Source organism: Oncorhynchus masou, chromosome 29 (genome assembly GCF_036934945.1).
Source record: "Oncorhynchus masou masou isolate Uvic2021 chromosome 29, UVic_Omas_1.1, whole genome shotgun sequence".
Taxonomy (NCBI): domain Eukaryota; kingdom Metazoa; phylum Chordata; class Actinopteri; order Salmoniformes; family Salmonidae; genus Oncorhynchus; species Oncorhynchus masou.
Window position 1 is genome coordinate 68,567,337 of NC_088240.1, and position 22,734 is coordinate 68,590,070.

General features: G+C 45.1%; 1 long non-coding RNA gene across 1 annotated transcript; it reads right to left on the reverse strand.

The window, feature by feature from the left end:
• Window positions 1-21,839: 21,839 nt before the first annotated feature.
• Window positions 21,840-22,383, reverse strand: LOC135521287 (uncharacterized). Its single transcript, XR_010452520.1, has 3 exons — window positions 22,315-22,383; window positions 22,155-22,231; window positions 21,840-21,912 (listed from the first exon to the last, which is right to left on the reverse strand). It is a non-coding gene; the product is annotated as an uncharacterized LOC135521287 (long non-coding RNA).
• Between the last annotated feature and the right edge of the window lie 351 nt (window positions 22,384-22,734).

Sequence of the window (22,734 nt, forward strand, 5' to 3'; positions counted from 1 at the left end):
TGTTCTTTAGGCTGTGTTTCACTGTTCTTTAGGCTGTGTTACACTGTTCTTTAGGCTGTGTTACACTGTTCTTTAGGCTGTGTTTCACTGTTCTTTAGGCTGTGTTTCACTGTTCTTTAGGCTAAGTTACACTGTTCTTTAGGCTGTGTTTCACTGTTCTTAAGGCTAAGTTACACTGTTCTTTAGGCTGTGTTTCACTGTTCTTTAGGCTAGGTTACACTGTTCTTTAGGCTGTGTTTCACTGTTCTTTAGGCTAAGTTACACTGTTCTTTAGGCTGTGTTTCACTGTTCTTTAGGTTGTGTTTCACTGTTCTTTAGGCTAAGTTACACTGTTCTTTAGGCTGTGTTTCGCTGTTCTTTAGGCTGTTTCACACTGTTCTTTAGGCTGTGTTTCACTGTTCTTTAGGCTGTGTTTCACTGTTCTTTAGGCTGTGTTTCACTGTTCTTTAGACTGTGTTTCCCTGTTCTTTAGGCTGTGTTACACTGGTCTTTAGGCTGTGTTTCACTGTTCTTTAGGCTGTGTTACACTGTTCTTTAGGCTGTGTTACACTGTTCTTTAGGCTGTGTTTCACTGTTCTTTAGGCTGTGTTACACTGTTCTTTAGGCTGTGTTTCACTGTTCTTTAGGCTGTGTTACACTGTTCTTTAGGCTGTGTTACACTGTTCTTTAGGCTGTGTTTCACTGTTCTTTAGGCTGTGTTTCACTGTTCTTTAGGCTGTGTTACACTGTTCTTTAGGCTGTGTTTCACTGTTCTTTAGGCTGTGTTTCACTGTTCTTTAGGCTGTGTTACACTGTTCTTTAGGTTGTGTTTCACTGTTCTTTAGGCTGTGTTACACTGTTCTTTAGGCTGTTTCACACTGTTCTTTAGGCTGTGTTTCACTGTTCTTTAGGCTAAGTTACACTGTTCTTTAGGCTGTGTTTCACTGTTCTTTAGGCTGTGTTACACTGTTCTTTAGGCTGTGTTTCACTGTTCTTTAGGCTGTGTTTCACTGTTCTTTAGGCTGTGTTTCACTGTTCTTTAGGCTGTGTTTCACTGTTCTTTAGGCTAAGTTACACTGTTCTTTAGGCTAAGTTACACTGTTCTTTAGGCTGTGTTTCACTGTTCTTTAGGCTAGGTTTCACTGTTCTTTAGGCTGTGTTTCACTGTTCTTTAGGCTGTGTTACACTGTTCTTTAGGCTGTGTTTCACTGTTCTTTAGGCTGTGTTACACTGTTCTTTAGGCTGTTTCACACTGTTCTTTAGGCTGTGTTTCACTGTTCTTTAGGCTAAGTTACACTGTTCTTTAGGCTGTGTTTCACTGTTCTTTAGGCTGTGTTTCACTGTTCTTTAGGCTGTGTTACACTGTTCTTTAGGCTGTGTTACACTGTTCTTTAGGCTGTGTTTCACTGTTCTTTAGGCTGTGTTTCACTGTTCTTTAGGCTGTGTTACACTGTTCTTTAGGTTGTGTTTCACTGTTCTTTAGGCTGTGTTACACTGTTCTTTAGGCTGTTTCACACTGTTCTTTAGGCTGTGTTTCACTGTTCTTTAGGCTAAGTTACACTGTTCTTTAGGCTGTGTTTCACTGTTCTTTAGGCTAAGTTACACTGTTCTTTAGGCTGTGTTTCACTGTTCTTTAGGCTAAGTTACACTGTTCTTTAGGCTAGGTTACACTGTTCTTTAGGCTGTGTTTCACTGTTCTTTGGGCTAAGTTACACTGTTCTTTAGGCTGTGTTTCACTGTTCTTTAGGCTGTGTTTCACTGTTCTTTAGGCTAAGTTACACTGTTCTTTAGGCTGTGTTTCACTGTTCTTTAGGCTGTTTCACACTGTTCTTTAGGCTGTGTTTCACTGTTCTTTAGGGTGTGTTTCACTGTTCTTTAGGCTGTGTTTCACTGTTCTTAAGGCTAAGTTACACTGTTCTTTAGGCTGTGTTTCACTGTTCTTTAGGCTAGGTTACACTGTTCTTTAGGCTGTGTTTCACTGTTCTTTAGGCTAAGTTACACTGTTCTTTAGGCTGTGTTTCACTGTTCTTTAGGTTGTGTTTCACTGTTCTTTAGGCTAAGTTACACTGTTCTTTAGGCTGTGTTTCGCTGTTCTTTAGGCTGTTTCACACTGTTCTTTAGGCTGTGTTTCACTGTTCTTTAGGCTGTGTTTCACTGTTCTTTAGGCTGTGTTTCACTGTTCTTTAGACTGTGTTTCCCTGTTCTTTAGGCTGTGTTACACTGGTCTTTAGGCTGTGTTTCACTGTTCTTTAGGCTGTGTTACACTGTTCTTTAGGCTGTGTTACACTGTTCTTTAGGCTGTGTTTCACTGTTCTTTAGGCTGTGTTACACTGTTCTTTAGGCTGTGTTTCACTGTTCTTTAGGCTGTGTTACACTGTTCTTTAGGCTGTGTTACACTGTTCTTTAGGCTGTGTTTCACTGTTCTTTAGGATGTGTTTCACTGTTCTTTAGGCTGTGTTACACTGTTCTTTAGGCTGTGTTACACTGTTCTTTAGGCTGTGTTTCACTGTTCTTTAGGCTGTGTTTCACTGTTCTTTTTGGCTGTGTTACACTGTTCTTTAGGTTGTGTTTCACTGTTCTTTAGGCTGTGTTACACTGTTCTTTAGGCTGTTTCACACTGTTCTTTAGGCTGTGTTTCACTGTTCTTTAGGCTAAGTTACACTGTTCTTTAGGCTGTGTTTCACTGTTCTTTAGGCTGTGTTACACTGTTCTTTAGGCTGTGTTTCACTGTTCTTTAGGCTGTGTTTCACTGTTCTTTAGGCTGTGTTTCACTGTTCTTTAGGCTGTGTTTCACTGTTCTTTAGGCTAAGTTACACTGTTCTATAGGCTAAGTTACACTGTTCTTTAGGCTGTGTTTCACTGTTCTTTAGGCTAGGTTTCACTGTTCTTTAGGCTGTGTTTCACTGTTCTTTAGGCTGTGTTACACTGTTCTTTAGGCTGTGTTTCACTGTTCTTTAGGCTGTGTTACACTGTTCTTTAGGCTGTTTCACACTGTTCTTTAGGCTGTGTTTCACTGTTCTTTAGGCTAAGTTACACTGTTCTTTAGGCTGTGTTTCACTGTTCTTTAGGCTGTGTTTCACTGTTCTTTAGGCTGTGTTACACTGTTCTTTAGGCTGTGTTACACTGTTCTTTAGGCTGTGTTTCACTGTTCTTTAGGCTGTGTTTCACTGTTCTTTAGGCTGTGTTACACTGTTCTTTAGGTTGTGTTTCACTGTTCTTTAGGCTGTGTTACACTGTTCTTTAGGCTGTTTCACACTGTTCTTTAGGCTGTGTTTCACTGTTCTTTAGGCTAAGTTACACTGTTCTTTAGGCTGTGTTTCACTGTTCTTTAGGCTAAGTTACACTGTTCTTTAGGCTGTGTTTCACTGTTCTTTAGGCTAAGTTACACTGTTCTTTAGGCTGTGTTTCACTGTTCTTTAGGCTAGGTTACACTGTTCTTTAGGCTGTGTTTCACTGTTCTTTGGGCTAAGTTACACTGTTCTTTAGGCTGTGTTTCACTGTTCTTTAGGCTGTGTTTCACTGTTCTTTAGGCTAAGTTACACTGTTCTTTAGGCTGTGTTTCACTGTTCTTTAGGCTGTTTCACACTGTTCTTTAGGCTGTGTTTCACTGTTCTTTAGGGTGTGTTTCACTGTTCTTTAGGGTGTGTTTCACTGTTCTTTAGACTGTGTTTCCCTGTTCTTTAGGCTGTGTTACACTGTTCTTTAGGCTGTGTTTCACTGTTCTTTAGGCTGTGTTACACTGTTCTTTAGGCTGTGTTTCACTGTGCTTTAGGGTGTGTTTCACTGTTCTTTAGGCTGTGTTACACTGTTCTTTCTTTCACACTGGACTGTGTTCACACTGTTCTTTAGACTGTGTTTCACTGTTCTTTAGGCTGTGTTTCACTGTTCTTTAGACTGTGTTTCACTGTTCTTTAGGCTGTGTTTCACTGTTCTTTAGGCTGTGTTTCACTGTTCTTTAGGCTGTGTTACACTGTTCTTTAGGCTGTGTTACACTGTTCTTTAGGCTGTGTTTCACTGTTCTTTAGGCTGTGTTTCACTGTTCTTTAGGCTAAGTTACACTGTTCTTTAGGCTGTGTTTCACTGTTCTTTAGGCTAAGTTACACTGTTCTTTAGGCTGTGTTTCACTGTTCTTTAGGCTAAGTTACACTGTTCTTTAGGCTGTGTTTCACTGTTCTTTAGGCTAGGTTACACTGTTCTTTAGGCTGTGTTTCACTGTTCTTTAGGCTAAGTTACACTGTTCTTTAGGCTGTGTTTCACTGTTCTTTAGGTTGTGTTTCACTGTTCTTTAGGCTGTGTTTCACTGTTCTTTAGACTGTGTTTCACTGTTCTTTAGGCTGTGTTTCACTGTTCTTTAGGCTGTGTTACACTATTCCTTAGGCTGTGTTACACTGTTCTTTAGGCTGTGTTTCACTGTTCTTTAGGCTGTGTTTCACTGTTCTTTAGGCTAAGTTACACTGTTCTTTAGGCTGTGTTTCACTGTTCTTTAGGCTAAGTTACACTGTTCTTTAGGCTGTGTTTCACTGTTCTTTAGACTGTGTTTCCCTGTTCTTTAGGCTGTGTTACACTCGTCTTTAGGCTGTGTTTCACTGTTCTTTAGGCTGTGTTACACTGTTCTTTAGGCTGTGTTACACTGTTCTTTAGGCTGTGTTTCACTGTTCTTTAGGCTGTGTTTCACTGTTCTTTAGGCTAAGTTTCACTGTTCTTTAGGCTGTGTTTCACTGTTCTTTAGACTGTGTTTCCCTGTTCTTTAGGCTGTGTTACACTCGTCTTTAGGCTGTGTTTCACTGTTCTTTAGGCTGTGTTACACTGTTCTTTAGGCTGTGTTACACTGTTCTTTAGGCTGTGTTTCACTGTTCTTTAGGCTGTGTTACACTGTTCTTTAGGCTGTGTTTCACTGTTCTTTAGGCTGTGTTACACTGTTCTTTAGGCTGTGTTACACTGTTCTTTAGGCTGTGTTTCACTGTTCTTTAGGCTGTGTTTCACTGTTCTTTAGGCTGTGTTACACTGTTCTTTAGGCTGTGTTACACTGTTCTTTAGGCTGTGTTTCACTGTTCTTTAGGCTAAGTTACACTGTTCTTTAGGCTGTGTTTCACTGTTCTTTAGGCTAAGTTACACTGTTCTTTAGGCTGTGTTTCACTGTTCTTTAGGCTGTGTTTCACTGTTCTTTAGGCTGTGTTTCACTGTTCTTTAGACTGTGTTTCCCTGTTCTTTAGGCTGTGTTACACTCGTCTTTAGGCTGTGTTTCACTGTTCTTTAGGCTGTGTTACACTGTTCTTTAGGCTGTGTTACACTGTTCTTTAGGCTGTGTTTCACTGTTCTTTAGGCTGTGTTACACTGTTCTTTAGGCTGTGTTTCACTGTTCTTTAGGCTGTGTTACACTGTTCTTTAGGCTGTGTTACACTGTTCTTTAGGCTGTGTTTCACTGTTCTTTAGGCTGTGTTTCACTGTTCTTTAGGCTGTGTTACACTGTTCTTTAGGCTGTGTTTCACTGTTCTTTAGGCTGTGTTTCACTGTTCTTTAGGCTAAGTTACACTGTTCTTTAGGCTGTGTTTCACTGTTCTTTAGGCTGTTTCACACTGTTCTTTAGGCTGTGTTTCACTGTTCTTTAGGGTGTGTTTCACTGTTCTTTAGGCTGTGTTTCACTGTTCTTTAGACTGTGTTTCCCTGTTCTTTAGGCTGTGTTACACTGTTCTTTAGGCTGTGTTTCACTGTTCTTTAGGCTGTGTTACACTGTTCTTTAGGCTGTGTTTCACTGTGCTTTAGGGTGTGTTTCACTGTTCTTTAGGCTGTGTTACACTGTTCTTTAGGCTGTTTCACATTGGTCTTTAGACTGTGTTACACTGTTCTTTAGGCTGTGTTTCACTGTTCTTTAGACTGTGTTTCACTGTTCTTTAGGCTGTGTTTCACTGTTCTTTAGACTGTGTTTCACTGTTCTTTAGGCTGTGTTTCACTGTTCTTTAGGCTGTGTTACACTGTTCTTTAGGCTGTGTTACACTGTTCTTTAGGCTGTGTTTCACTGTTCTTTAGGCTGTGTTTCACTGTTCTTTAGGCTAAGTTACACTGTTCTTTAGGCTGTGTTTCACTGTTCTTTAGGCTAAGTTACACTGTTCTTTAGGCTGTGTTTCACTGTTCTTAAGGCTAAGTTACACTGTTCTTTAGGCTGTGTTTCACTGTTCTTTAGGCTAGGTTACACTGTTCTTTAGGCTGTGTTTCACTGTTCTTTAGGCTAAGTTACACTGTTCTTTAGGCTGTGTTTCACTGTTCTTTAGGTTGTGTTTCACTGTTCTTTAGGCTAAGTTACACTGTTCTTTAGGCTGTGTTTCACTGTTCTTTAGGCTGTTTCACACTGTTCTTTAGGCTGTGTTTCACTGTTCTTTAGGCTGTGTTTCACTGTTCTTTAGGCTGTGTTTCACTGTTCTTTAGACTGTGTTTCCCTGTTCTTTAGGCTGTGTTACACTGGTCTTTAGGCTGTGTTTCACTGTTCTTTAGGCTGTGTTACACTGTTCTTTAGGCTAAGTTACACTGTTCTTTAGGCTGTGTTTCACTGTTCTTTAGGCTAGGTTACACTGTTCTTTAGGCTGTGTTTCACTGTTCTTTAGGCTAAGTTACACTGTTCTTTAGGCTGTGTTTCACTGTTCTTTAGGTTGTGTTTCACTGTTCTTTAGGCTAAGTTACACTGTTCTTTAGGCTGTGTTTCACTGTTCTTTAGGCTGTTTCACACTGTTCTTTAGGCTGTGTTTCACTGTTCTTTAGGGTGTGTTTCACTGTTCTTTAGGCTGTGTTTCACTGTTCTTTAGACTGTGTTTCCCTGTTCTTTAGGCTGTGTTACACTGTTCTTTAGGCTGTGTTTCACTGTTCTTTAGGCTGTGTTACACTGTTCTTTAGGCTGTGTTTCACTGTGCTTTAGGGTGTGTTTCACTGTTCTTTAGGCTGTGTTACACTGTTCTTTAGGCTGTGTTTCACTGTTCTTTAGGCTGTGTTTCACTGTTCTTTAGGCTGTTTCACACTGTTCTTTAGACTGTGTTACACTGTTCTTTAGTCTGTGTTTCACTGTTCTTTAGACTGTGTTTCACTGTTCTTTAGGCTGTGTTTCACTGTTCTTTAGGCTGTGTTACACTGTTCTTTAGGCTGTGTTACACTGTTCTTTAGGCTGTGTTTCACTGTTCTTTAGGCTGTGTTTCACTGTTCTTTAAGCTGTGTTTCACTGTTCTTTAGGCTGTGTTTCACTGTTCTTTAGGCTGTGTTTCACTGTTCTTTAGGCTGTGTTACACTGTTCTTTAGGCTGTGTTTCACTGTTCTTTAGGCTGTGTTTCACTCTTCTTTAGGCTGTGTTTCACTGTTCTTTAGGCTGTGTTTCACTGTTCTTTAGGCTGTGTTTCACTGTTCTTTAGGCTGTGTTTCACTGTTCTTTAGGCTGTGTTACACTGTTCTTTAGGCTGTGTTACACTGTTCTTTAGGCTGTGTTTCACTGTTCTTTAGGCTGTGTTACACTGTTCTTTAGGCTGTGTTACACTGTTCTTTAGGCTGTGTTTCACTGTTCTTTAGGCTGTGTTTCACTCTTCTTTAGGCTGTGTTTCATTCTTCTTTAGGCTGTGTTTCACTGTTCTTTAGGCTGTGTTTCACTCTTCTTTAGGCTGTGTTTCTTCTTTAGGCTGTGTTTCACTCTTCTTTAGGCCAGCAGCAATAAGCCCTCTCAACTGAGAGATTGCAGGGGAGAGATGAGGCAGAGTCTTTGACCTTAGTTTCACCTACAACATCATAGCGATGTGTTTATTCTGAACAATCTTGGTTACAGCAGTGTTACATACAGACAATGTTGCATCGGTTTAAAAACAGACCTATTGGGAATATTCATTATAAATATGTATTTTCAACCAACATTCCAAACTTTCTCTAACAGACGTTTTGACAGGAGAGAATGAGAGAGATTTTTTGGGACAAATGAGGAAAGCAGCGCAGGGATTTTGTAACTCAGGAGGGCCAATCGGTCTCAGCTCACTGGTGCTTCGAATTGGCTGGTCTCAGCCTGCAGAGCCCAATCAATAGTGAGGTCCGCCTCACAGCTGCCCCCCTCTGCCACCCCTAGTGTGCAGCCCACCCACCCACAGCCCTGAGCCCTTGCCCTCAGTGCACCCCCAGCCCTAGCTCTCAGCCAACCCACCCCACAGCTCTGAACCTCACAGCTATCCCCACAGCCCTCACCCAACTGCTAGGCCCACAGCCTCCAGCCAGGCCTCAGCCCACCCCACAGTGCTAGTCAGACCCACAGCCTCCAGCCAGGCCTCCAAACAGGCCTCCAGCCCACCCCACAGTGCTAGTCAGACCCACAGCCTCCAGCCAGGCCTCAGCCCACCCCACAGTGCTAGTCAGACCCACAGCCTCCAGCCAGGCCTCAGCCCACCCCACAGTGCTAGTCAGACCCACAGCCTCCAGCCAGGCCTACAGACAGGCCTCCAGCCCACCCCACAGTGCTAGTCAGACCCACAGCCTCCAGCCAGGACTCAGCCCACCCCACAGTGCTAGTCGGACCCACAGCCTCCAGCCAGGCCTACAGACAGGCCTCCAGCCCACCCCACAGTGCTAGTCAGACCCACAGCCTCCAGCCAGGCCTCAGCCCACCCCACAGTGCTAGTCAGACCCACAGCCTCCAGCCAGGCCTACAGACAGGCCTCCAGCCCACCCCACAGTGCTAGTCAGACCCACAGCCTCCAGCCAGGCCTCAGCCCACCCCACAGTGCTAGTCAGACCCACAGCCTCCAGCCAGGCCTACAGACATGCCTCCAGCCCACCCCACAGTGCTAGTCAGACCCACAGCCTCCAGCCAGGCCTCAGCCCACCCCACAGTCCTAGTCAGACCCACAGCCTCCAGCCAGGCCTCAGCCCACCCCACAGTCCTAGTCAGACCCACAGCCTCCAGTCAGGCCCCAACCTAGAGTTCACACCCCCCGACCCATGGTGCGCACCCCACAGCCTTCACCTCTAATCGACATTGGCTTATTTCCCACGTGTTGAGATATGAAACTTTGTCAAAGGATGTAATTCCTTATAAGGCTGTAACCTGATGTCGAGACGAGGCTGTAACCTGATGTCTAGACGAGGCTGTAACCTGATTAGTGCTCAGGTATTTGGAGATACAAATGCTAACAGTCTTCCAGTCTTAAACTTCAGCTACAATGCACGTGCCGTCAATGAGACGTTCTACCTGCTACACAGCAACCAACCAAAATAGCTGATGGCAACGCCGGACCCCTAATGGCCGCATGGTAGCAGGGCCGGTAGGAAGAAGTCACAAACAGACAAAAGTTTAATGGTGGCAGCAGACAGGAAAATAGTTGCTGCTACCTTTCCCAATTTCAGCCATTCACAGACCATTTATTTTCTTCAAATCAGAATTTCTATCATCTTCCTTGCCACTAGTTCGACACCTGAAGTCATTCTCGCCCCACAATTTAGAAGGGACTCTTATAACCTGGCTCTTTAGGGACTTCTCTGTCTCCACACATTTCCACCTGTCACCTTTTCCTCTCCATAAAAACTCTATCAGCCCCTGTTTGAATCTGGCCAAATCATTGCTGTCTGTCTGTGGCATTATTTCAAGGATTCTCCAGCCACCTGTCCTGTCCCTTCCTATTCCCTCCTCTTTTTCTCCATTTTTAATTCTGCCCGGGAGGGAGGATTATGCGAGGGAAGGCATGCGTGTCAAAGGGAAATTTAGTGGGTAAAGACAGCCCAGATTGGCGGGATGTATTAAGGCGATAAGAGGGAGAGGGAGTGGAGGAACCATGTAGAGCAAAACACCTCAGCCATGTTGGTCATTTCAGAGGCTCTTCTTTCCCCTTCCTCCTCAGGAGCGGCAAGGCAATATCTAAATGAATAACGTGATGAAATGAGTTTGTGCGGCGGACTTTCTGCTGTTTGACTTTCCCATCTGGATTAGTGCAGGCTGAATAGACGCTCTGTTACTTTTGTTACAACTGTCGCAATTCACTGTCGGAATTTGGCCCCCCCGACAAGATAAGGGGGCCCTGCCTCATTAGCATGGCATTCCATATGCAGGGCCTCCATTACCTGAGAGGGAGCTCACGGACAAAACAGACTATTACACCAGTAGAACATGTTCTATTACATGACTAGGAGAGAACACAGAACATGGACTATTACATTAGAACACAGAAAAAGGGACTGTTAAGTAGGTTAGAACCCAGAACATGGACTATTACACGAGTAGCAGAGAACATAGAACCCAGAACATGGACTATTACACGAGTAGCAGAGAACATAGAACCCAGAACATGGACTATTACACGAGTAGCAGAGAACATAGAACATGGACTATTACACGAGTAGCAGAGAACATAGAACATGGACTATTACACGAGTAGCAGAGAACATAGAACCCAGAACATGGACTATTACACGAGTAGCAGAGAACATAGAACATGGACTATTACACGAGTAGCAGAGAACATAGAACATGGACTATTACACGAGTAGCAGAGAACATAGAACCCAGAACATGGACTATTACACGAGTAGCAGAGAACATAGAACCCAGAACATGGACTATTACACGAGTAGCAGAGAACATAGAACATGGACTATTACACGAGTAGCAGAGAACATAGAACATGGACTATTACACGAGTAGCAGAGAACATAGAACCCAGAACATGGACTATTACACGAGTAGCAGAGAACATAGAACATGGACTATTACACGAGTAGCAGAGAACATAGAACATGGACTATTACACGAGTAGCAGAGAACATAGAACATGGACTATTACACGAGTAGCAGAGAACATAGAACCCAGAACATGGACTATTACATGAGTAGCAGAGAACATAGAACATGGACTATTACACGAGTAGCAGAGAACATAGAACCCAGAACATGGACTATTACACGAGTAGCAGAGAACATAGAACCCAGAACATGGACTATTACACGAGTAGCAGAGAACATAGAACCCAGAACATGGACTATTACACGAGTAGCAGAGAACATAGAACACAGAACATGGATTATTAAGCAGGTTGGCATTTTATTGTCATGAATCTTGCCCTGGAGGACATCTGCAGAGTGGTCACTCGCTGGCACAGCCACAAATTCATACATTCTTATTTTAAACATAACCCTAACCACACTGTTAAGCATAATGTCTAACCCTGATCTTAAATTACATCCAAAAAGCACATTGTGGTTTTCGTATATTTTTACGATATGGCCAATTTTAACTTGCAGCTGGCCCATCTAGTGGAAATGGGTCAGTTCTGCCTCCTGGGCAAGATTCATGAAAATAAACATCAACCTGCAACTATTACACAAATAGGAGAGAAAACAGAACAAGGACTAATACAGGAGAGAAAACAGAACAAGGACTATTACAGGAGAGAAAGAAAACAGAAGAGCAAACGGAACAAGGACTATTACAGGAGAGAAAGAAAACAGAAGAGCAAACGGAACAAGGACTATTACAGGAGAGAAAGGAAACAGAAGAGAAAACAGAACAAGAACTATCACAGGAGAGAAAGAAAACAGAACAATGACTATTACAGGAGAGAAAGAAAACAGAAGAGCAACCGGAACAAGGACTATTACAGGAGAGAAAGAAAACAGAAGAGAAAACGGAACAAGGACTATTACAGGAGAGAAAGGAAACAGAAGAGAAAACGGAACAAGGACTATTACAGGAGAGAAAGAAAACAGAAGAGCAAACGGAACAAGGACTATTACAGGAGAGAAAGGAAACAGAAGAGAAAACGGAACAAGGACTATTACAGGAGAGAAAGAAAACAGAACAATGACTATTACAGGAGAGAAAGAAAACAGAAGAGAAAACGGAGCAAGGACTATTACAGGAGAGAAAGAAAACAGAACAATGACTATTACAGGAGAGAAAGAAAACAGAAGAGCAAACGGAACAAGGACTATTACAGGAGAGAAAGAAAACAGAAGAGAAAACGGAACAAGGACTATTACAGGAGAGAAAGAAAACAGAAGAGCAAACGGAACAAGGACTATTACAGGAGAGAAAGAAAACAGAAGAGCAAACGGAACAAGGACTATTACAGGAGAGAAAGAAAACAGAAGAGCAAACGGAACAAGGACTATTACAGGAGAGAAAGAAAACAGAAGAGAAAACGGAACAAGGACTATTACAGGAGAGAAAGAAAACAGAACAATGACTATTACAGGAGAGAAAGAAAACAGAAGAGAAAACGGAACAAGGACTATTACAGGAGAGAAAGAAAACAGAAGAGAAAACGGAACAAGGACTATTACAGGAGAGAAAGGAAACAGAAGAGAAAATTGGAACAAGGACTATTACAGGAGAGAAAGGAAACAGAAGAGAAAACGGAACAAGGACTATTACAGGAGAGAAAGGAAACAGAAGAGAAAACAGAACAAGAACTATCACAGGAGAGAAAGAAAAGAGAAGAGAAAACGGAACAAGGACTATTACAGGAGAGAAAGAAAACAGAAGAGAAAACGGAACAAGGACTATTACAGGAGAGAAAGAAAAGAGAACAATGACTATTACAGGAGAGAAAGAAAACAGAAGAGAAAACGGAACAAGGACTATTACAGGAGAGAAAGGAAACAGAAGAGAAAACGGAACAAGGACTATTACAGGAGAGAAAGAAAACAGAACAATGACTATTACAGGAGAGAAAGAAAACAGAAGAGAAAACGGAACAAGGACTATTACAGGAGAGAAAGGAAACAGAAGAGAAAACGGAACAAGGACTATTACAGGAGAGAAAGAAAAGAGAACAATGACTATTACAGGAGAGAAAGAAAACAGAACAAGGACTATTACAGGAGAGAAAGAAAACAGAACACGGACTATTACAGGAGAGAAAGAAAACAGAACAAGGACTATTACAGGAGAGAAAGAAAACAGAACAAGGACTATTACAGGAGAGAAAGGAAACAGAACAAGGACTATTACAGGAGAGAAAGGAAACAGAACAAGGACTATTACAGGAGAGAAAGAAAACAGAACAAGGACTATTACAGGAGAGAAAGGAAACCGAACAAAGACTATTACAGGAGTAAATATGGACTATTGCAGGTGTAGAGATTCATTATATACAAGTGTCAAAAATAAATAGTACAACATAAAACTACAAGTGATTAATGGGGAGATTCCTGTGACACGCAGTGACACCAAACAGAAGGTAGAACTATTCTCATTGCTACCTTGTAGTGTTACTTGGAAATACATCTAATACAGGACTCTAGTCACATTCAAGCTGCGAACATTTGTAAACCAAAGTGCCATTCTTCCTGAGATTAACAGCTACTGAAACTAGAGACATGAATGAATGCATGCAGACATTAAACCAACAGAGCAATTCCCCACTTGGCCACAGTGTGGCAGTGTTGTACTGCCCAGAACAGCCAGCGCCAGCAGCGGTCCTTCCTCCCTGAGTCAATACTATAGATTCTAGTGGAGTAAATACATGGGGGCCCGAGACAGCCGTGCTTCATTAGTGGAACGGAGCAACAATAGTTATGCTTACAGCGGTGCCAATTACAATTAATTGGGGTTCCTGACTCTCCTGCTTGTCTCTGGGGAGCTGTGCTGTTCTAACAGTTAGCAGAGGCTGAGAGGCAGAAAGAAACATAGGAAACATTTCAATGGAGTCATGGCTATTCTCTGTCGCAGAGTAACACACACTCACTCCCTCTCTCTCGCGCACACACACTTGAAAGATTCACACTCGCAGTCAGGGTTTTTTCAATTATCGTCAATCGATATCCTAACAGAGTGCGTCATATTTCCTGGTGTAACTGTCCACTCCACCAAGTCTTGTCTTCTCCAAAAGCCCATTGGTGAAGCGGGTAATCTGGGCCCTGAGTGCCCCATGACAGGGGTTGGGAGGTTTGGAGCCCGGCCTGCAGATTGGCTGGACTGCTGTCTGTCTGTCATCTCTGCCTCCCTTCATCTGCTACCGGTCTGGCTAGGGGGGGTGTCAGAAAAACATGAACAGGAACACACACACAGTGTGCCCAGGGCCGTCTGAGACCTGTGTATCCTCAGTGTGCCCAGGGCCGTCTGAGACCGTCTGTATCCTCAGTGTGCCCAGGGCCGTCTGAGACAGTCTGTATCCTCAGTGTGTCCAGGGCCGTCTGAGACCGTGTGTATCCTCAGTGTGCCCAGGGCCGTCTGAGACCGTCTGTATCCTCACTGTGCCCAGGGCCGTCTGAGACCGTCTGTATCCTCAGTGTGCCCAGGGCCGTCTGAGACCGTCTGTATCCTCAGTGTGCCCAGGGCCGTCTGAGACCGTCTGTATCCTCAGTGTGCCCAGGGCCGTCTGAGACCGTCTGTATCCTCAGTGTGCCCAGGGCCGTCTGAGACCGTCTGTATCCTCAGTGTGCCCAGGGCCGTCTGAGACCGTCTGTATCCTCAGTGTGCCCAGGGCCGTCTGAGACCTGTGTATCCTCAGTGTGCCCAGGGCCGTCTGAGACCGTCTGTATCCTCAGTGTGCCCAGGGCCGTCTGAGACCGTCTGTATCCTCAGTGTGCCCAGGGTCGTCTGAGACCGTGTGTATCCTCACTGTGCCCAGGGCCATCTGAGACCGTCTGTATCCTCAGTGTGCCCAGGGCCGTCTGAGACCGTCTGTATCCTCAGTGTGCCCAGGGCCGTCTGAGACCGTCTGTATCCTCAGTGTGCCCAGGGCCGTCTGAGACCGTCTGTATCCTCAGTGTGCCCAGGGTCGTCTGAGACCGTGTGTATCCTCACTGTGCCCAGGGCCATCTGAGACCGTCTGTATCCTCAGTGTGCCCAGGGCCGTCTGAGACCTGTGTATCCTCAGTGTGCCCAGGGCCGTCTGAGACCGTCTGTATCCTCAGTGTGTCCAGGGCCGTCTGAGACCGTCTGTATCCTCAGTGTGCCCAGGGCCGTCTGAGACCGTGTGTATCCTCAGTGTGCCCAGGGCCGTCTGAGACCATCTGTATCCTCAGTGTGCCCAGGGTCGTCTGAGACCGTCTGTATCCTCAGTGTCCCCAGGGCCGTCTGAGACCATCTGTATCCTCAGTGTGCCCAGGGCCGTCTGAGACCGTGTGTATCCTCAGTGTGCCCAGGGCCGTCTGAGACCGTCTGTATCCTCAGTGTGCCCAGGGCCGTCTGAGACCGTCTGTATCCTCAGTGTGTCCAGGGCCGTCTGAGACCGTCTGTATCCTCAGTGTGCCCAGGGCCATCTGAGACCGTCTGTATCCTCAGTGTGCCCAGGGCCGTCTGAGACCGTGTGTATCCTCAGTGTGCCCAGGGCCGTCTGAGACCGTCTGTATCCTCAGTGTGTCCAGGGCCGTCTGAGACCGTGTGTATCCTCAGTGTCCCCAGGGCCATCTGAGACCGTCTGTATCCTCAGTGTGCCCAGGGCCGTCTGAGACCGTCTGTATCCTCAGTGTGCCCAGGGCCGTCTGAGACCTGTGTATCCTCAGTGTGCCCAGGGCCGTCTGAGACCGTCTGTATCCTCAGTGTGCCCAGGGCCGTCTGAGACCGTCTGTATCCTCAGTGTGCCCAGGGTCGTCTGAGACCGTGTGTATCCTCACTGTGCCCAGGGCCATCTGAGACCGTCTGTATCCTCAGTGTGCCCAGGGCCGTCTGAGACCGTCTGTATCCTCAGTGTGCCCAGGGCCGTCTGAGACCGTCTGTATCCTCAGTGTGCCCAGGGCCGTCTGAGACCGTCTGTATCCTCAGTGTGCCCAGGGTCGTCTGAGACCGTGTGTATCCTCACTGTGCCCAGGGCCATCTGAGACCGTCTGTATCCTCAGTGTGCCCAGGGCCGTCTGAGACCTGTGTATCCTCAGTGTGCCCAGGGCCGTCTGAGACCGTCTGTATCCTCAGTGTGTCCAGGGCCGTCTGAGACCGTCTGTATCCTCAGTGTGCCCAGGGCCGTCTGAGACCGTGTGTATCCTCAGTGTGCCCAGGGCCGTCTGAGACCATCTGTATCCTCAGTGTGCCCAGGGTCGTCTGAGACCGTCTGTATCCTCAGTGTCCCCAGGGCCGTCTGAGACCATCTGTATCCTCAGTGTGCCCAGGGCCGTCTGAGACCGTCTGTATCCTCAGTGTGCCCAGGGCCGTCTGAGACCGTCTGTATCCTCAGTGTGTCCAGGGCCGTCTGAGACCGTGTGTATCCTCAGTGTCCCCAGGGCCATCTGAGACCGTCTGTATCCTCAGTGTGCCCAGGGCCGTCTGAGACCGTCTGTATCCTCAGTGTGCCCAGGGCCGTCTGAGACCGTCTGTATCCTCAGTGTGCCCAGGGCCGTCTGAGACCGTCTGTATCCTCAGTGTGCCCAGGGCCGTCTGAGACCGTCTGTATCCTCAGTGTACTTTGCCCAGGGTACTAATGAGGGATCAGATGATGATTGGGGCCTGGCTGGATGTGATATGGAGTCTCCATCTGGAAACATAACTCCATCAGGTTTCCATACAGGTGAGACTGATCCACCACCAAACCAGGTTGGCCCACCACATACCACACCAGCTGGGCCATGCCCAGTCCTACACCCCCCCCCTCCAGCTATGCCCATCACCCCCAGCTGGGCCATGCCCATCACCCCCAGCTGGGCCATGCCCATCACCCCCAGCTGGGCCATGCCCATCACCCCCAGCTGGTACATGCCCATCACCCCCAGCTGGTACATGCCCATCATCCCCATCTGGGCCATGCCCATCACCCCCAGCTGGTACATGCCCATCACCCCCAGCTGGTACATGCCCATCACCCCCAGCTGGGCCATGCCCATCACCCCCATCTGGGCCATGCCCATCACCCCCAGCTGGGCCATGCCCATCACCCCCAGCTGGTACATGCCCATCGCCCACAGCTGGTACATGCCCATCACCCCCAGCTGGTACAGTAGCTCATGTCTGCCTGCTGAGAGACAGCCAGTCAGGTGGGGCTTCTATCACCTCCATCACACCATCTGACACATTGCTTTGACCCTCTGGTTCTGCTCATTTAAAATGTCCCTTCAGGTTAACCAACCATTAACCCTTTAAAGTAAACCCCTTCTTAGGACACTAAGCCATCTTCCTCTCACCTTAACCAGCATTGTCCTTTTCTTCTACTTGATATTATGAAGAGGGCAGATGTTGCTCATACTAACATGAAAACAACTGTCCTGAATATCTGAAATACTGAAAATAAGCAACATCATGAATGCAATTAGCCTATTTCTAAATAGTTATAGCCCAGTGATTTCATGATGCAAATGATTCAGTTTGAGTAAACACATTTGAAAAGCTAGAGTACAATGGTGTTTTGACAATCACGCAACGCTCATTAAACAAACAATAAGGACAAGCTCATTAAAATAGAATACTTCCCCCTGTTTTGGATTATATTAAATAGGAGTCAATATTTTCCAGAGACAAATTCATTGTGTAATACACCAACTCTAATACACACACATGTACACCAGCTCTCACACACGTTATGAGGTGCAATTATAAACTCTGGTATCTACGGTTCCTGAAGTCTGGTATCTACGGTTCCCTTTCTCCTTCCTATATAAAACACTAAACACTGACTGTTACAGTAGATATTAGGAATCTGGCCTTCATGACCATGTGTTGTATTTACATGTAGGCCATTGTCTACTGTAGACTTTAGGGAGAGTGTAGGGCTGACTGACTGCAGATCTTATGTGATTCTGCTAAATACTATACTATCAGAAAATCCCCACGCAATCTTTATATCATCAAGTGGGAACGCAAAGACACTGTACATATAAAATTGGGTGAACTTCACAAGACCCATTTTCAGGGCAAAGAAAACAAACTGATTGTATGCGTTTCATTCTGTAGGGATCCAACTAAAACCACGTCCCTGAATGAATGCAATCTGTATGGCTAGACAGAGGGGCTTCCACTAACTCCTGCTGTTCTGCTGACTTTATTTCTCATCAGGAAGTATTATCTCTGGCTCCTAGCCTCAGAGGAGAAATACCAATAGGAAAGATATAGCCTGGGATCCAAACTGAGACAATGGTGAAATAGAGCATATCAGTTTGGATTCAAGGCTAGCGAACTCTAGCCTCCATCTCACTCTACTTTCAAGTCCATATAAAATAATACATAAAAAAGGAGAAGTTCTCAGGAGACGGTGCCAATTAATTTAGTCTGATAAAACAGCAGTAATTTGGGAGCCGTGGTTAATGAGAAGGACTTCGATGAGTAAATCCTGGAGCCCAGGCAGAGGAGCCTCGCTGATACTGTCTCCTCTCTACACTACAGCACTCCTCAGGTACCATCACGCCGAATGTGGATCGTTGTATGAATGTTGAGTTGTATCGGACGTTGTTGTACTTGTATTATGTTCGGAAGAATGTCAATACACACACACTCCGGTGGATCTGGATAGAACTACAAAAATGGTTTCAGTAATCTTGATATTACATTTTCATATTTCTTGTTTTCTATCTAAATCAGAGACTAATAATATGAGTCTACTTCATGCAGCAATCCGTTCCTCAGTTGCAGAGGAACTGGACCTCCAGCCAGTACACTGGAGTCTGCTAGGCAGCAGGGAAATGACATGAATGCCTATTAATCAGAGGATAATTGGAAACATATCTCTGATAAATGACACGGCTCCACTTACAGTCACGTACAAATTAGGCCATTTTCAACGACTCATTTCTTATCTCACTAAAGAAATGAAATGTTATATAACCCGACAGAGCAAATGGGATGCTGGTGGAGGGAAATAACAGAGACAAAACTACAACTTTTTCCAGAAATCCTACCGTTTGGAGGATCCTCAGATTTCCTGCATATTCGTTGCTTATTCCAGGAATCTTCCAAGCGCAATTTATGGAAAACTTCAACTAACTTTTTGGAAAAGTTACAAGAATTTTGCATAACTAATGTGTTTTTTTGCAAAGCATATGGAACGTGTTTGTTCATGAATAATAACTTTGAATACAATGTTGTTCAAAGATAAAAGTTATTACGCTTCGGGAGCGTGTAGCACTCACCCTCCAATTGATACAAAGAAAAGCAATATTGTAAATGCTCGGGTCAAACTCATTTCAGCTTACATCTTTTCATGTGTTTACCTGTATTGTTTTACAGCATATTACCATATTGTTATGTAAATCACTGCTATTTACTGATGACTATGTATAACTGACAGTTTCACTAATGTCCTGCCTGATTATCATAATATCCTTTTTTCCTATATGGCCATTTATGAACATTGAATATGAATAGGGTTAAATGTCCATTATCCACAGCTTGACATGAATCATTCGTAGGGAAAAAAGAGACGTATTATTAAAATGTGTGTCATCTCTCCCCAACCCTAATTCTCCACTCTCATTTCTTCCTGTTGAAAGAGAGTGGGATCTACTAATGAGTTCCTTTGGCCTCATATTAATCATGTTAATGCTGCTTCCTGTCCAACAGAGATAATCAACTACAGTGGATACTATCCATACAGCAAATATGGATGGAGTCAAAGGCTTGAGTAATGCAGTACTACTAACTCGCTCTGCTCCTCCTTTCTCCCTCCCCTCCGTGCTTCCTCCTCGAGGTGACTTACCAGTACTTCTGCCACTGGTCCTCCTCAAAGATGTCCTCTGGAATGGGATCAATAAGGACACGGTCTGACACCTGCCTGAGGACGGACGGACGGATGGACAGACAACACAATGAGAAAAAGAGAGGACACAGAAAGAGAGATAAATAAAAAGTGGGCCTCCAGTGTCCGTTCTGACCCATCCCCTATACCCTTCCTGTCCTGTCCTATCCGTAATGAGAGTGAGAAGGATGTCTCTGCTCCGGTTATCTGTCTGTCTGCTCTAGGCCCACTGGCAGACAGATGGATGGGCCCACACCTCATCACCACATCCAGGGAGGAATATATTTTGTTCTGCAGGTGTCATCCTCTCACCATCGCTTAATTTACTCTCTTAACTGCCACACATCACGGCTGATGAAACGCTAAATCGCTCACCTCGGGCCAGGAGGCTGATCCCTCCCTGCTCGTGTTAATCACTAGGTTTCTCAGACATTGGTGTTTGTGGGGAGTGGGGATAGAGAATTTATGATGTCCCTGGGTTTGATGCAGTGCTGAGTCTAGCTACAGAATGTGATGATACTTTAGAAGTACTGGAGTTACTGTAGTCAATCATGTGAGAGGGAATAGGATGGAACTCAAACAGGGATGAGAAAGTGAGAATGTCAAAAACTGTGCAAAGCTTTCCCATTCATTTGGGATGGAGGTATAAAGCTGAATCTACTTTTGAGATATGAACATATCGACCAACTTTTAGAGTGAACCTATCACTCTAGGTGATCTCAATATATTTTGACTTGTGTGGCAAGTTAGGCAACAAGAAACGAGTTAGCCTATATTTTCCATTGAGATTCCGTTGCTAGGTGGGCATGGAGACTCACGCGTCATGGATATGGGTGTAGAACCTGGCGTTCGAACGTGCCCAGTTCAGACCCCACCAGGATGATAGGCGTGGCTAGACCAGCTAAACCGATGAGGAGGTGGAGGTTGTCCACCATTCTGTCGGGGGGAAAGACATCAATCAATTCATCAAACGTATGTCTTTACAACCACAGCTGTCACAAAGGGCTTTTACAGTAAAACACATCAACCCCTAAGACGGCAGCTACACCATAATAACAGAAACACTGCCATTGAAACCCTTGAAATCAGCCAATGTAAAGTAGCCTAGTGGAAGAAGTCCCTGGCTACTTTGCCTTGTAAAGCAGGATAGATCCAACAGAAAATCATCCAAAAGAAAAAGAGAGAGGGAGCATCATCAGGTGAAATGCAGCACCCCACAGACAGCCATCTGTTGTGTTGGGTCTCTTACACTAATAAATCAACATTGGAGGGAAGAGGCTGGGATGAAGAGGTTTCACTGCAGCAGCAGGGAGCAGACAGGATTGCAGTCATCAAACCCTCAGCTTGCCAGCTTATTGAATTCTGGGTAATTGATTGCTTGTATCAGAAGACGGCGGCTGCCTGCCTGCTCTGCTGTTAGCCTGGGGCAGATCCCAAGGTAACAGAGACTGCTGACCTGACCGTCCACATACAACCACATCCATCCATCACTTAGATTTAATGCTCAACAACACGTTACTTTGTCAGCCAAAGAGATTAGGAGAGAGTCAAGGACAGGGCAGGCCATGGCAGGGAGATGGTGGGGCAGTGGACCCCGATGTCTCTGATTGGACAATCCATGAGGTGGCCCCACATGGCGCCAAGGGGAATACTAAATCTGATAGGGAATGGTGTGTGTGCTTGTTGAGAAACAGGGCTTTAGAATAACTTGCATCAAACACCTTTTACCGTGACTGTAGTAGTAGACTATTCGGTAACACTTTTTTTTTGGTACTTTTTACACCTTTTTCTCCCCAATTTGGTGATATCCAATTGCCAGTTACAGTCTTATCTCATCGCTGCAACTCCTGTATGGACTTGGGAAGAGGCGAAGGTCGAGAGCCGTGCGTTGCCCGAAACACGACCCTGCCAAGTTTAACCCGGTAGCCAGCCGCACCAATGTGTCGGAGGAAAGCGAGCATGCGCCCGGCCTGCCACAGGTGTCGCTACAGCGCGGTGGGACAAGGACATCCCGGCCGGCCAAACCCTCCCATAACCCAGACGATGCTGAGCCAATTGTGCCCGGTATCGAACCCGGATCTGTAGTGACGCTTCTAGCACTGCCTTAGACCGCTGCACCACTCTGGAGGCCTATTAGGTAACACTTTATATTAACAATTTACATTGCAGTATAACAAGCAGCTATAGGTAAAACTTTAAAATGACAGGATAGAGAAAACAAGATGCTTAACGTCCAGTGGTTGACATCCCCCAGACTTTCTCCGTCCCTGTACTTTCATTCTGCAGGACTCTTTTGCTGAACCCCAGTCCCACTCTGTCATAAGTGCACACCTGTGGGTGGGAAAATGGGAAAATCAATCAATCAAATTTATTTTTTCAATCCTTTTTCGTATCAGCAGTTGTCACAAAAACATTGCAAATATTGTCCTGGTTCCAATAATATCATACACAATCATCTTCTGGTCAGGGAATGTAGTCCATAAATTTGTTTGTACCAGAAAAAATAAAACCCTTCTGGAACTGTTGAATCATTAACAGAGTTGCCTGAAACGATGTGCTGTATTTCTCCTTACCTTGGTTAGCAGTGCAATGTTCTCTTGTACATGGAACCAGATGTCAGAGGACATACCAGTGGGGGCATCCAGTAGGACTACACAGGAAACAGAGTAGTTAGGGCTTACATCTGAGAGGAGATGAGTTGTGTTGACATTTCTGGAAAGCTAGCAGACTTACCAACTGGCTGTCCTTGTCCTTTGCACATCAGGTGCATCTTTTGACCTAAACCGATATCTATAATTTCACCATCTGAAAAAAAAGATACATATTAATCAATGCTGATAATCTTAATCATAATGTAATGGTTTTATTGGCCTTCTGTACTTATTAAAGAATAAAGTTGAAGGAGGAAGGTGAATGTCATGTCTGCAGCAGGTTACCTTCTGGCAGTAACAGTTGGCCCTCTCTTTGCAATGATGCATAGTTCAGAAAGGGAGGGATGAGGATGATGAGGAGGAGACATTTTCCAACTGAGGTAACAGTCGACCAGCACCTGCTCGTTTTAGCCCCTTGTTGTGGTCGATGTTGTTGTTGTTGTTGTTGACTGGTCTCTCCTGAACCTGCAGCCTGTCTGTCAGTCTGTCATAGGAGAATAAT